This window comes from Scardinius erythrophthalmus (assembly GCF_964197995.2).
Source record: "Scardinius erythrophthalmus genome assembly, chromosome: 16".
Classification (NCBI taxonomy): domain Eukaryota; kingdom Metazoa; phylum Chordata; class Actinopteri; order Cypriniformes; family Leuciscidae; genus Scardinius; species Scardinius erythrophthalmus.
Window position 1 is genome coordinate 14,455,358 of NC_138236.1, and position 13,772 is coordinate 14,469,129.

The 13,772-nt window shown below is 37.0% G+C and overlaps 1 long non-coding RNA gene across 1 annotated transcript in view; it reads right to left on the reverse strand.

Annotated features, from left to right (window-relative positions):
- LOC308704204 overlaps positions 1 to 13,772 on the reverse strand; it is a 48,399-nt gene that overhangs the window by 19,814 nt on the left and 14,813 nt on the right. Inside the window, exon 2 of the long non-coding RNA XR_014031776.1 lies at positions 2,929 to 3,161. This is a non-coding gene — a long non-coding RNA (uncharacterized lncRNA). The remainder of the gene's footprint in view (positions 1 to 2,928; positions 3,162 to 13,772) is intronic.

Consider the following 13,772-nt stretch of genomic DNA (forward strand, 5'->3'; position numbering starts at 1 on the left):
GTTCCAAAAACCTCTGCATTACACCATTAAATGCACTAAAACCTAGTCTGTTCGGAGGCTACTGTGACATATCTGAGCCTTTGCCACAAATCCTCTTTCTCTTATGCATTATACATATTACAACCACTAAAAAATATATATGAATGACAATTAAAGACCACAGTCTTCAATTAAATTTCTATCCTGAGTTTATTAATAAAAGCTGTAGCTGTGCCATCTAATTTAAAACCATTAGAAAACCATAAAAAAAAAAAATTCTGCAAAAGTCCAGTTAATGTTTAATTAGGTGCACTCGCTGTATTTAAATGTACAGGATCAATGCGTTTACGTAAGCTGTCAGTGACAGATATAAAACTGATCTGTCTCTTTTGTTTACTCTGGATTCTCCCCAGACCGCAATGGATCATTTGTTTATGTGCCTCTCGTTAAACTTGGCCTTCAGCCCGTTGTTACAATACACACGAGCATCTACATGTACGAGCAACACACTAGAACAAAGAATGTGTGCGAATAAACAAACATCAAAAGGCCTGAAAATCTGCCACTCTCTGGAACAGGATGGTGAGCGGTCGCTAGAGTCGTAGATGAAATTAGCTTGACTGCATAGCATTGCATGCACTAGTGCGTGTCTTTGATTCTAATGTCTGAGATTTTCTTGCTCTCTTTTTGTTGTTGTTATGGTTGTTTGATGTTTGACCCCTGTTCCTTGGATCCAGACGTTTCTCTCCCTTCCCTGTCTGTGTCTGGAGCATAATTAGCATCAGGTTCTTTTTCCATACTCTTTAGCTTTTGAAGCTTCTGTGTCCCCCCTCCCCAAAAGACAGCGTGAAAGGCAGTCTGATCTTTCTTGATTGTTCCCCAGAGTTCACTCAAACCGTGGAAAAACATGTCATTTGGCTGTCTATCAGCAAACCTATGAAATCAACCTAAATCAAGATTGAAACTCACATAGCAAACATGGTTAGTAACGACCTTGATTGGAATTTCAAATGATATCAGCTCCACAGTGGATCACAATGTGTATATTTGGAGTCGCATTGTACAGATTAAACAGCATATTAGTGCTCTTCAAACACTCACATTACATACTAACAGGCGGCTTCCTAACTAAAATGAAACCTCAAAAAGCATCCTACTTTTTCGCCTATGAATAATATGTATTTGGACATATTTGGCTCGCATGCTGTTTTTTGTCCTACTATATATATCTCAAATGTCTCAAAGATTTAATTCGTTACCTTTACTTAATTAAATCGAAGAAAGTTTTTACACACAATTTTTAGTTAATTCAAAATAAATCAGCTCAGTTGGGTCAACATAATTTTGTTGCTATAGGCCAAATTAATTTACTCTAGCAAGTTTAACTTAAATGTATTAGTCAACTGAACTTTTTTATGTTGGTTGAACTGAAATTTTTTATTCATTGACTGAGACTTGTTTTTTTATTTTTAAAGTTCAAACAAGCAATTTAATTCATCATTATACAGAATGAATATAATGAACAAATAAGAAAAGACTGGTTATGGATCACTGAGTGCACAGCCTAATCACTGCATAATGGTAACCACAAAATTCAAAAACATTGTAGAAACTAAATGTTCGACATAACTGAACATTAAACATTAATATAAATAAACAACATCTTTCCCTTTACTGAAAAACACATAAAATAACACGTTAGTCCCTACATTTACTCTCCTAAGATCCTCTCCTAAAATGGATATAAGGCTGATCGAAACCTTTGTGGTCTGAAATCCGATTACAATCAGGTGTTTGTTAATACATCTCTCAGCCTAAATGATTAGATCAAATTTTTTTTTTAAACCATGGTGAGAAAAACAAAAAAAAGAGCAGTTATCATATTTTTAATGTTACTGTATCTTTCATAGTTTGGAATAAAAAAATATATGGAAGTCTGTGGGGCCCATCAACTGTTTGGTTACCAACATTCTTCAAAATATCTTCTTTTGTGTTCAGCGGAAAAAAATACATTCATACAGGTTTGAAACTTCAGAGTGAGTAAATGACAGAATTCAAATTTTTGGGTGAACTATACCTTTAAATATGTAATCAATGTCATACATCTTTTTGGGTGTGCAAATTTATAAAGATATTTTGAGAAACTAGAAATATTGATGTGAGTCATATTGACACTAAAGTTTTCTTGAAAGCGATTGGTTTACCACCCACTTCAGTGAGGTGCTATAGGACGCTTTCTGTGTAGTGACACAAAAACACTAGAAATTAAATCTATAATTTTTATGTTAAAAATTAGTTTGGATCTGGTTATTCTATTCATTGGTGTTAGAATCAATAAAGAATAAGCTGCATCTTCCATATTTGATTTCTGTTTTAAAAAAGGTTAAAGGAATGGACTCAAAAGTGCACTGACCTTTTTTTTGTGCAACAGGTTATGTCAGCTGGTTTATATGCTGTTGTCTACTACAAATGTGTTATGATTTGAATACCGCCCTCATAAAAAACACAATTAATAGTGAAATATCCATTGCTTACATATATATGATGAGTCTATGCAAATTTGCGTTGTTGCTATGAAAACCAATGTGAAAGTGACCTGGCCACATATAACCTGCAAAGTCATTAAAAAAAAATTTTAATTAAATTAAAAATGTAATGAAAAAAATATCATTTTTTTTCCCACCAAGCTTGTCGATTTATTTCTCACTGAGCAATCTAGGATTACATTCTCTGCTTATACTGTACATGCAATGCTGCTGTAAAATTTGGTCAAAAAGAAGGTATTACAGCGTAATTAAGCTGCCTACCTTCAGTAACAACCTTCGCAGACAGTGCACTAGGCTTTGGAACAGTTGTATTTTTGGAGACACTAGAAGGTTTTCATTAACTGTGCCATTCTCTTTACTACTGTCCAAATGTGAGGAAGTATGGTGGCAAAATCTGCATTACCGTAGCTTTTGGACAGTGCAGCACTGTTTTGAGTGAGATGGTACCCGTGTGTGGTAAGGAGAAAGGGAAGTGACTCAACAGCTTCAGGCTGGCTGGCGGAGGCATTTGGGGTGGTGAGGGCGAGGTCAGCCAGCATGGACGGATCTGACAGCAGGCAGTGCCAGCTTGGCATCTCAGGGGCTCGGAACATGCTGCCAGCACTCCCTACAGAAATACAGAGGGACCACGCTCCTCTGGGAGGGAGAAAGAGAGAGAAACAAAGAGAGGGGTAAGGTGAGGAATGCTTGTGTACGTGTGAGAGAAACAGCGAGACAGAGAGAGCGAGAGAAAGCAGGAAAGAATGGAGGCCAAATCTGCTGCCCCAGAGTTTAGCACCACAGGCAATGGAAAGAGGGTAAAGACAAAAGAACAAACAAAGGCAAAGCTGCAAGGCTGCATGGCTGCAGGTTGTTGACATTTAGCTGAGCTCAGTCCTCTATGTTTCCTCTCAGATAATGCATTGGCTTAAGCAACACTCTGGATCGTCAAGCAAAGAGACAGATTTCTCAGCTTAATCAAGTCTTTCTGAATAAAGCAATGTCTTTATTTGCTGCTTAAATAATTTGCACAGCAGTTTTGAATCTTATACACTCATCCATATGTGATGCTAAAGATCTGGGAACGTCTACACTAAATTACAGAATGTCAGGAGCAAATGGGGAAATGCCACTCAAGGTTGTGGTTGCGTAGAGTATTATCATACATTTCTGATTACTTCAACTCTGTTAAACTCAAACTGTATTTGATTAATTGGATCTTCGGGCACATTTATATCTGTTGATGGATCCGTTACATATAAAAGCTGTTACATTAAAAGACTTTTGACAGACACATTATATTACATGGATCTTATACACTTTTTACTATTGTATTTAACTATTGAATATAATGTATGTCAAATATATTTTTTGAACAGAGAAGTCCTTTTTTCTCTCCAATTGGAGTCAGTGGGGTCCAATGTTGTTTGGAGCCAAAATGTCTTCAGTCTTGAATATTTCGCAAAAAAAACCCCACTTCAGCTTAGTTTCAATAAATGGTCTCGTTGGGCCGGGGGGTGTGAGTTTTAAGAAGTTAGACTATGTCTAAATATACTTATAATGAGCACATTTATTACAAAAGAGCAAAGGGAATCTGGATTTGCATGTTTTGACTATAATATACAGTAGATTTTAGTTCATTAGGCAAAAGTCCAGTCTCACTCTATTGGAGTCTCAGATGAGCATAAAAAAGTGAATTTTTGCTGCTTGGTCACTTTAGTGAAATAATATTATGCTAATTCAACACAATTCTTGAAGACTTTGAACATCACAACTTAACTTTATTGCATGCAAACTCCCATTAAATACCATTTCATTTGTCATAACCAGATGTGCATATCATGCAGACGAAGATCATTCGTCCATGCAGTTTATTTAGTTTTAGTACAGTATTAAATGAAAGTATGGCTATTTCTTTATTACTTGTTACGTTGCATACATATAAAAAAAATATATACAATTGTGTGATATTACTTTTCTGTTCCATTTCATCTAGCATAACAAAATAAAGTCCCCCCCCCTCCCCCATCCCCATCTCTCTACCTCTACCTCTCTCTCTCTCTCTCTCTCTCTCTCTCTCTCTCTCTCTCTCTCTCTCTCTCTCTCTCTCTCTACACACACACACACACACACACACACTATCTCTCTCTCGTGAAAGCTATACAGTATGATTCATTATTAAACCAAGAGTATATCTCAAGCTTGTGGTGAGGTTCTCCAGTACCCCTTCGATCCCCTTGTAATTCCAGGGTGAAGCAAGAATTGGTTTTAAATTAGTTTCACAGTGAACACTTGAATCTCTCTCCCTTTCAAAGAGTGACCTCATTAAACAGATGAGCCACAGGGCCTGAGAGCAAGTACAAAAACATACACACACACACACTCAGGCATACAAATACACACACACTGAAATCACAGACCAAGGTTATATTATTGCTAACCAAAACTATTATGATGAAAAAAAGTAAGATGAAAACTAGAAACAATATTACTGTTAGCTAAAACAAAAATAGGAGTCTAGTTTTCAAATGAACAAAAACTATACCATGAATGCAATACATGTACATTTATATTCAAGATAAATTAAATAAAAACAAATTTTCCAAAAGTCATTTTCAAAATAAAATAATTAAATGTACACATACTATTTATGCATCATTAAAACTAACATAAACTAAACTGAAACTGAAAACAGAATAAAACATTTCTAAACGCCATCAAAGACCAATGCAAAATTGTATTTCTGTTTGTTTCACATACGCACACAAACACAGAATAAGTTGCCTAAACATTTTCTGCATAAATGATGCTGATTAGTGTAGCCCAGTTACACATGAGCAGAAACAAGACAAATTGCCAAGTCTGTGGAAAATCCCTCTTTTTCCTCTCGGCAGTCGAGAGCTGACAGAGCAAAGGTCCTTAGAAACAATTCTTTGTCATCATTTTTTAAAATGTAAAACTCAAATTCAAAGACTGGCTCGTAATCAAATAAAGACGTTAGTGAAAGTCCATCCATCTTAAGGAGTTCAACAGCAGAAAAAACATAGCCTAATGAAGGAGGGGTAATTGGCTTGAACTTTTATTTTTTTTTGCAGCAAGACACCACTCTGTTTAAAGTAATATTAAGTTTATTTAAGCTGAGCTTATGCTGACTGACATGAGATGCTAACAGATCAGTGTATAAGCGTTTTTAATTGCAATACCATGTTTTCATTTCAGCCAGGGTTGCAGTTTTGTGCTCTTTTTCTCTCACACAGAGCAGAAGCTGCAAAATGGAGACAAGAGAATGATTTGTATGCTGTTCACCTTTCAAATGCTGAAATCAAAGTACTGTAGTATATAACAGAACTCTTAGAAGCATGTTTATAATCTTCACTTTACACACTTAGGGTGGTTTTGTTACTAGATTGTTTAAAGACTCTTGTTAAAAATCTAAATCTAACAGTCAACTGTACAATGTTTGAAATGTTGGTGTTTGTTGGGGCAGTGTAACCAGGGCCCAGTTGTTCAAAGATAATCTGATCAGTTGATCAAAAGAAAAAGAATTCTGAAATCAGATTGGATCACAAAATCCAATCTTGGTTTTAATCTGGATCAGATCGTCATGTGATGTTCAAAACTTTTTTGTAAGTTTGGGATACCTTTAAAGGGTTAGGTCACTCAAAAATGAAAATTATGTCATTAATGACTCACCCTCATGTAGCTCCAAGCCCGTAAGACCTCCGTTCATCTTCGGAACACAGTTTAAGATATTTTAGATTTAGTCCGAGAGCTTTCTGTTCCTCCATTGAAAGTCAATGGACGGCATACTGTCCATGTCCAGAAAGGCAATAAAGACATCATCAAAGTAGACCATGTGACATCAGTGGCTCAATCTTAAGTTTATAAAGCGACGAGAATACTTTTTATGCGCAAAAAGTAAACAAAAATAACGACTTTTTTTCCTTCTCTCTAGGCCTCGAGTGAGTTCACGTAGTGTTTTTGCACAGCGCGTCTATGTTGTACATCACACGTAGGCTCACTATTGGCCGACGCTGGTCATGTGCGATGCATGTGACGTACAACGTACAACACAGACGTGCTACGCAAAAATACGTGAACTCACTCGAGGCCTAGAGAGAAGGAAATGAATAGTGGAATAAAGTCGTTATTTTTGTTTACTTTTTGCGCACAAAAAGTATTCTCATCGCTTGATAAACTTAAGATTGAGCCACTGATGTCACATGGACTACTTTGATGATGTCTGTACTGCCTTTCTGGACATGGACAGTATGCCGTCCATTGACTTTCAATGGAGGAACAGAAAGCTCTCGGACTAAATCTAAAATATCTTAAACTGTGCTCCGAAGATGAACGGAGGTCTTACGGGCTTGGAACGACATGAGGGTGAGTCATTAATGACATAATTTTCATTTTTTGGTGAAAAACTAACTCTTTAATTGATCCAAAAAAAATTGTATCCTGATCCCAACAGAACGGTGGATTCAGGAACAGAGATGTAATAAAACTTTAAAATTGGTCCAAAAAAAAAAAACCCAACAACATTTTTAGTATGATGGTCAATGTGCATTTAAAGAACCACATCAAAATTGGTTGAATATGCCACATTTCCTGCAGCCAGCTAGTGCTACAATGACCACAAACCACAACAGCCACATCCGTGAGATCTTTTTGATTTAGATTTAGATTAATTTAATGTCATTGGATGTTATAGGTCACTTTCAAATGAGTGTAAAGTTCAATATACTACATCTACCATCCTGCCATTATCATGTGACCTACCAGCATCAGGTGTGGCCTCATGGGATAATAAAGTGTCCATCTCGCCGGAAGTAGTAGATCATCTGGGTACTTTTTGCCTCTTCTTGACTGTGAATTCAGACATACTTCTTTTGTCACCTACTGTTTTTTCACCTGAAAAATATGCGATTTCAGATGCAGCCAGTGTTTTGGATCGAATTAGTTGAGTGAATGATTAATTGAATCACTCATAATGACTCAGAATGAATCATTCGAAATTTGGAACATCATTCTATTCTTACTATTCCTGCCATATGAGATAGGAAAGAGTAGTATGTTTTTCTTTTTTCAGCATTAGTGTTTTTAAATGAATCAGCTGAGTGAAGAATTTCTTGGCTCATTCATAAAAACTTCTTTCATTCCTGATTGATTTCTAAATGACTGAGTAAATTATTCAATTAATCACTCATAATAACTGTAACCAGAGGCGTTCCTGAATGAATTAGAGTCAATGACTCACTCATACAGACAGTCAATGTCGCCACCTATTGGCTTAACAATGTATCTACAGAAATCCCCACCACTAATAAATGCACAGACTGAAACTCTCTTAATTTATATACTGCATAGAACTAACTATTGTAGGCCTATATAGCCTCTAATGGCTTCTGTTGTTTTGGCAGTGTGAATTAGCATTAATTCTCTGTCACACAAATTGTTCTGTTCTTCTCCCTGGGACTTGTCCTGTCTTTTGTGTCCCCTGCAAGGTGAGCCCCCAGGATTGAGGTTTCACCATTTACATTGCTTCCCATGTCTCTGCCCTGACTGTTCTGTTTGCTCACTGACATTTGTGTGAGGATAGTTTTGGAGGTTTAGTATCAGCTGTACCCCTGGCTAATTTCCAGATGTGGCTTGTGCCTAACTCTCTTTTTCGCTCTCTCTTTCTCCAGGCTGAATGGTTTGTTCCTCGCTTCTACGCTCTCTCTCTCTCTCTCTCTCTCCATGTATTATTTTCTTCAACTCTTTGTATGTACCCCGAGGCTCCACCCACAGATGCTGTTTCTCTGCTATTGTAGCAGATTAACGCACTTGTCACCGCAGATTATACCGTCAAATAGCCATTTTTTAGCAGCGGGAGTCTGACACAGCAGTGAATGAAGAAACTGCAGCGTCGTCATCTCTTCTAGAAATCAATAACGTGTGATCACCGGAGGAGAACGCCGCTGCAGCAGCATGGTGACACTTGAGTTCCGCAGCAGCCAGACAAGGAAATCTAGATTCAGCCCCACTTATATTCGAAAACTATCAGTCTTATCTAATTTGCTCACTGGGGATTCTGGAATTTAAGTTTTAAAAGTGTCTGACAATTGTGAAGGCCATTATATTTAACAAGAGTTCAAATGGGGCCAATAACTTTTCTCATTAGGTGTTTCTTCAACAATGGTCGTCAACCTTAGACTTAATAAACTGTCTTAAAACACTTTTCACAGTCTCACTATTTGTCAACTAAAATGTCCAACAGTGTATTTATGTAACACAGGAGATTTGTGTTATTTTTGTTATTTTGCTATTTTCATTTCCACCACATATCAAATCATATATTGGTTAATATCATTCTGTAGTGGAAATGATATGACACTGAACATTTTTGGAAATAGCTGACTTTTGTCTTACTAAGACATATCTCATTGTACATATATATATATATATATATATATATATATATATATATATATATATATATATATATATATATATATATATATATATACACACATATTTTTTGCATAATTTGACCAAATTAAAACTTTATTGAAAATAACACACAATAAACATTCTGGTGAACAAGTGTACACTTATTCTTGAAAAAGCCTATTTACATAATTCACAGAGATCTGAATTATTTTTCAAAGATATTAATATGGTTTATGGAAAAATATGAAGTCATCAGAAACTGAGCCTTAAAAAAGGTCTACACAGGCTATGTAGGCCATAGTAATCCAAACATTTTTTAGTTATGCAGTACAGAAAGAGGTTTCATCCAGGAAGGGACGGGGTCCAGATATGTGCTCCCCTCCCTGCTGGCTTATTAAGATCTTATATTGCTATTGTTCCATTTAACTATATTTTCCTGTTATCTTCAATTTATCTGTTCTTTAATAATTGAAAAGACCTATTTCACAGATATCTCTTTCTATTTAATTCTAGGGCTGACACATGCTCCCAAACGAGAGTTCACATTCAATCATTTGGAAAAATTACAAACTACTATTGTCTAGTCAGTGTTTTCTGCCCATTCCACCTGCTGCGGTTTGGAAGGGCTGTGAGTCAGAGCACCGTGTGCTTTGATTGAGAGCTAGAGGTATAGACAGCTAACTTCAAAGGTCTGTGTCTTTCAGCAGTGGTCCAGCTCAGCCCAACCCTGCAGAGCATACTGTGAATTAGTCAAATCTCCTTTTGAAAAACCTTGACCGTTATCACATGACTCAATTTCACAGTAGTGAAAGCTGCTGACATACATAATTACCATTCTGGGGATTAGCCATGCGTTTGCACTTGAACAGTGTTGACCTGGGTTAACACACACACACACACACAAATGTGTCAGAACAAAAGTAAAAAATATGGACAAAAGAAAAGGACTTTCAAAGTGGCTGATGAATGCTTGTCTACGTTGTTCTGACCAATGTGTTCTTATGTGGTTGGGCATTTCAATGTCAATCTAAAACTGCCATTTAAAGTAAATATATTTTCAAGGAAAATTAACTACTGTTATGTAAATATTCTACACTGTCAACAATTCTACAAAATCTAATTTGGTAAGTGTCAGTTACCATATCCATACAGTGAAATTTTTAATTAGATAAAATGGAAATATAGGGGTGAATTCAGGTTGATTGATCAATCAACCTGAATTCACCCTACTGTAAAATGCATGTTTTATTAAAGGGGTCATATAATGTCATTTTTGTACAAGCTAATATGATTCTTTAGGGTCTAAATTAAAAGTTTGTAATATACTTTAATTAAAAATTCTCATTAGTATTGTAAGAAAACACTAATTTTACCTGGTCAAAAACAGCTGTTTTCAGCACGCTGTTTAAGTGCATGTGTCTTTAAATGATAATGAGCTTTGCTCACCCCGCCCCTCTGCTCTGTGCTGTGCGTACACCGTTTGTAACACAATTTAACACAATAACCATAACACGTTTATTATAAACATGGGATTATGAATTATATTGAGAACGTCATACATAGAAAACATGCCATAATGTACCTGAGTGTAAAAATAGCCGCATTCATTGAAGTGTGCAGCAAGCGATTTGCAAAGATTAATATTAATATAAAGGTTAATAAAACGTTACACTCTCTCACTTCTTCTGGAGGTGCAGCTGGAACACGAATAGTTGGTACGATCCTTTTTTCAGGAGCAGCTTCTTAGTAAAACCAGCTTTATACTGACCCTCGTTTGTAAAGCAGTCTGCTGAAATGATTCGCGCAAACATGAAAGCGTTGACGTTGATGGCGGGGAATTCCCTTCAAACACAAACTCAACCACTGCGTCTTCAGCGGTTCAGATTTAGGAACATCAAAATGACTGCTGTGTTCTTTATTACACCCAAGAACACCACAATCGCTAAGACGCCATTCTACTCAGTGCTCCAGCTATCAGCAATGAACGCGCTGGTTGGCACGGGCTATGATTGACAGCTCGCTCAAGAGGGAGCGAGGGCGGGTCTGCGTTGAAACGCTGCTGTCAATCAACCATTGTGGGAGGGGCGTCGATTTTGTGACGTCACAAAATCGAACAGCTTGATTCAGGAGAGGGGGAAACATATAAGAAGATAAAAAAAAAAACACTGGATGGATTTTTATCATTTTATGATGGTTGTGTACAGGCACTGCCAACACACATTTCAGTACAATCAACTTGTAAAAGTGCATGTACCATTATATGACCCCTTTAAATAAGTAAAAGATGTGATTTACCTTATAATCTACATTGAAAATCTATATTGTATTCAGCAAGATCATACAAGTAGGTGTACTTTTACAGTAAGAAAAAATGTAAGAAAGTCATCTTATGATTTTCCAAGATGTCCATTTTATGATGATCTATTTAAATGTGTGGTAAATATAAATATATATTTTTTAAATATTTGAAAATTTAACCTGATTTTTATTTTTTGCACATTCACCCATCCCCCTGCAGCCCGATGTTTACGGAACATGCTGGAACATTGCGCTTTCTCTCAGTTCTCTGAGAGAATTAAACACTAAATCAATACACCTGCACACAGACATCATTCGGTTTTCAATTACAACGACCTTGTGGATTACTTTCCCCAATGATTCTGGCAAACGCACACATAACACCTGTGAGGCTTTGCTCAGCCTTATATTTAATAGCAAAACAACATTTTTTTATATTTAGTGTCATGAGATGGACAATAAAAGCATCGTCTTCAAAACGTCGGCCCACTGCTGGCCGGTTCCTGTGCAAAAAAAAATCTATATCGACTGCAAAACAGGAAGACAAAAAACATCCAGATGAAAGTCTTTCCGGAAGTCTTTGTGGTGTGTATGGCTGTCAGAGAGGCGAGTGTAGTGTTTTACGTGCTGTTTGTTTCCGAGTGTGAAGGAGGCATAGGAACAGAGAGCCGGCAGCGAGGAACCTCTTCAGCTGCCAGTGTAAAGAGAGCCTTTGATAACACCAGCACACTCAGTACCAGCTACACTGACTATACTGAGCCACTAGACACCGACACACACGTGCCGTCACTGAAAGACACACAATCCTGTCATACTGTAGATATGGCCCAACATCATCCCCATAGAGACACTGATAATGCGCTTGAGTGCCATTCAATGGGACTGTCCTCATGTGGGCGTCTCGCCTCAGTTTTGGGTTTTATCCCTGTCAATGTTCGTCTTAATCATTCCGAAGTCTGACCTCTGTCACGTCTTACAGTCAGCCACAAAAATCTCCTTTCTTCTCATCATGTCACTTTGCAGTTTTGCTCCTTTAGAGTGCTGATTCTCCATATGTGCATATCTGTCAAACATCTCTCTGGGTGGCACCACATCGCACCACACCCTGCTGATGTGGCAAGATGAACACAAAGACATGTTTAATGTTCATTCTTCTTCTCCCGCTGAAAATGTATACAAGCAATATCAATTAATTGTTACCAAACCATGCTCTTTCACATACTTGGTGTCGCATTTACTCATTCTCCTATATAAGCTGACAGTCGTTTTGTGCATATTCAGAGAATGTAGCTCTCAGCATAAACATGCGAAACCAATTTCTTCCAACGAATGCAGTTTAGTGTTCAAAGGAAGCCTTTCTCTGTGTAAAAAGCTCTGTCCCGTTGGCTATAATTGGAGAATTTACAAATCCTGACCTCCTGTGGAGTTTTTTTTTTTAACCAACACTCAGTATAGGTTACACCTCATTCAGATCAATAAAGGAACGTAAATGTAACGTAATATGGCAGTACTAGTTTGGCTGTTTAAAGCATTGCAAGTTAACCTGGTCCTGTGATTCAATGTGGCAGCTCAGAGTAGACAAAAATGAGAGGTTTTGTTTTCATGGATTGGATTGTCAGGTCTTATAAAGAAAGATAAGCTCGGAGCGTCAGTAACATGGGACCAAGTCCTCAAATGTGCTTTTGATGAAGACAAATGGTGGAAAGGCTCATTTAACCATCAGCATATAAAATAAGGCTCATTTTCGAGTGCAGTGTGGAGAAACATACATATTCAGTAAGTAACTGATAAATATTAAAAATTGCCCCAAAGACTGCACGTGATTGGCTCATTATATTATACAGTGTGCACTATACATATTGTCATCATTCTGGAGAATAAACAAAAAGAGAAAGAAATACTGGCAGTGAAACACTGAGACACAAAGGGGGGAAAAAAACAATTACTGAGGATTGATGCTCTGTAATGTATGAAATCAGGCGTATTGATTTTTCTAAGTCAACCCTGGTTTAGTCTGTTAACAATCTTCACTGTCAAGAGGTGGAAAATAAGGTTCAGTTCTGTTTTAACTGGAACACTGGCACAGTCGTCTTGACCTCTGATAAAAACATTCTAAGAATGATTGTATTTCAGACGACTGTGTATCACAAAATAGTGCAAGGAAACATGTTTTTTTAAGGAGCTGTCCTCGTGGTATACTCTGCATGCAAAAACAAATATACAGCGTGCCCAGTGTTGTCCAATTCATGGGTAAAAGACTCTTATGAGCATGTTCTTTCTAACTAATCAAAAACATAGTCCAATACATGAGAAAATTACTGTTATGAACAGGTTCTTTTAATGACTTTGAGGAAAGCAAGGCAGGCAGGGCAAGTCCCACAGAGGAGCTCTGGAAGGATATAAGAAGGAGTGATGACAGTGAAGAATGAGAGATGAAAAGGCCTGGGACATGCGTTTTATGTTTATATGTGGCAGTCGTCCGTAAGGTGCTGCCACTTTACTTTAATTTTGTTGTTTATTTTATTATTAATGTTA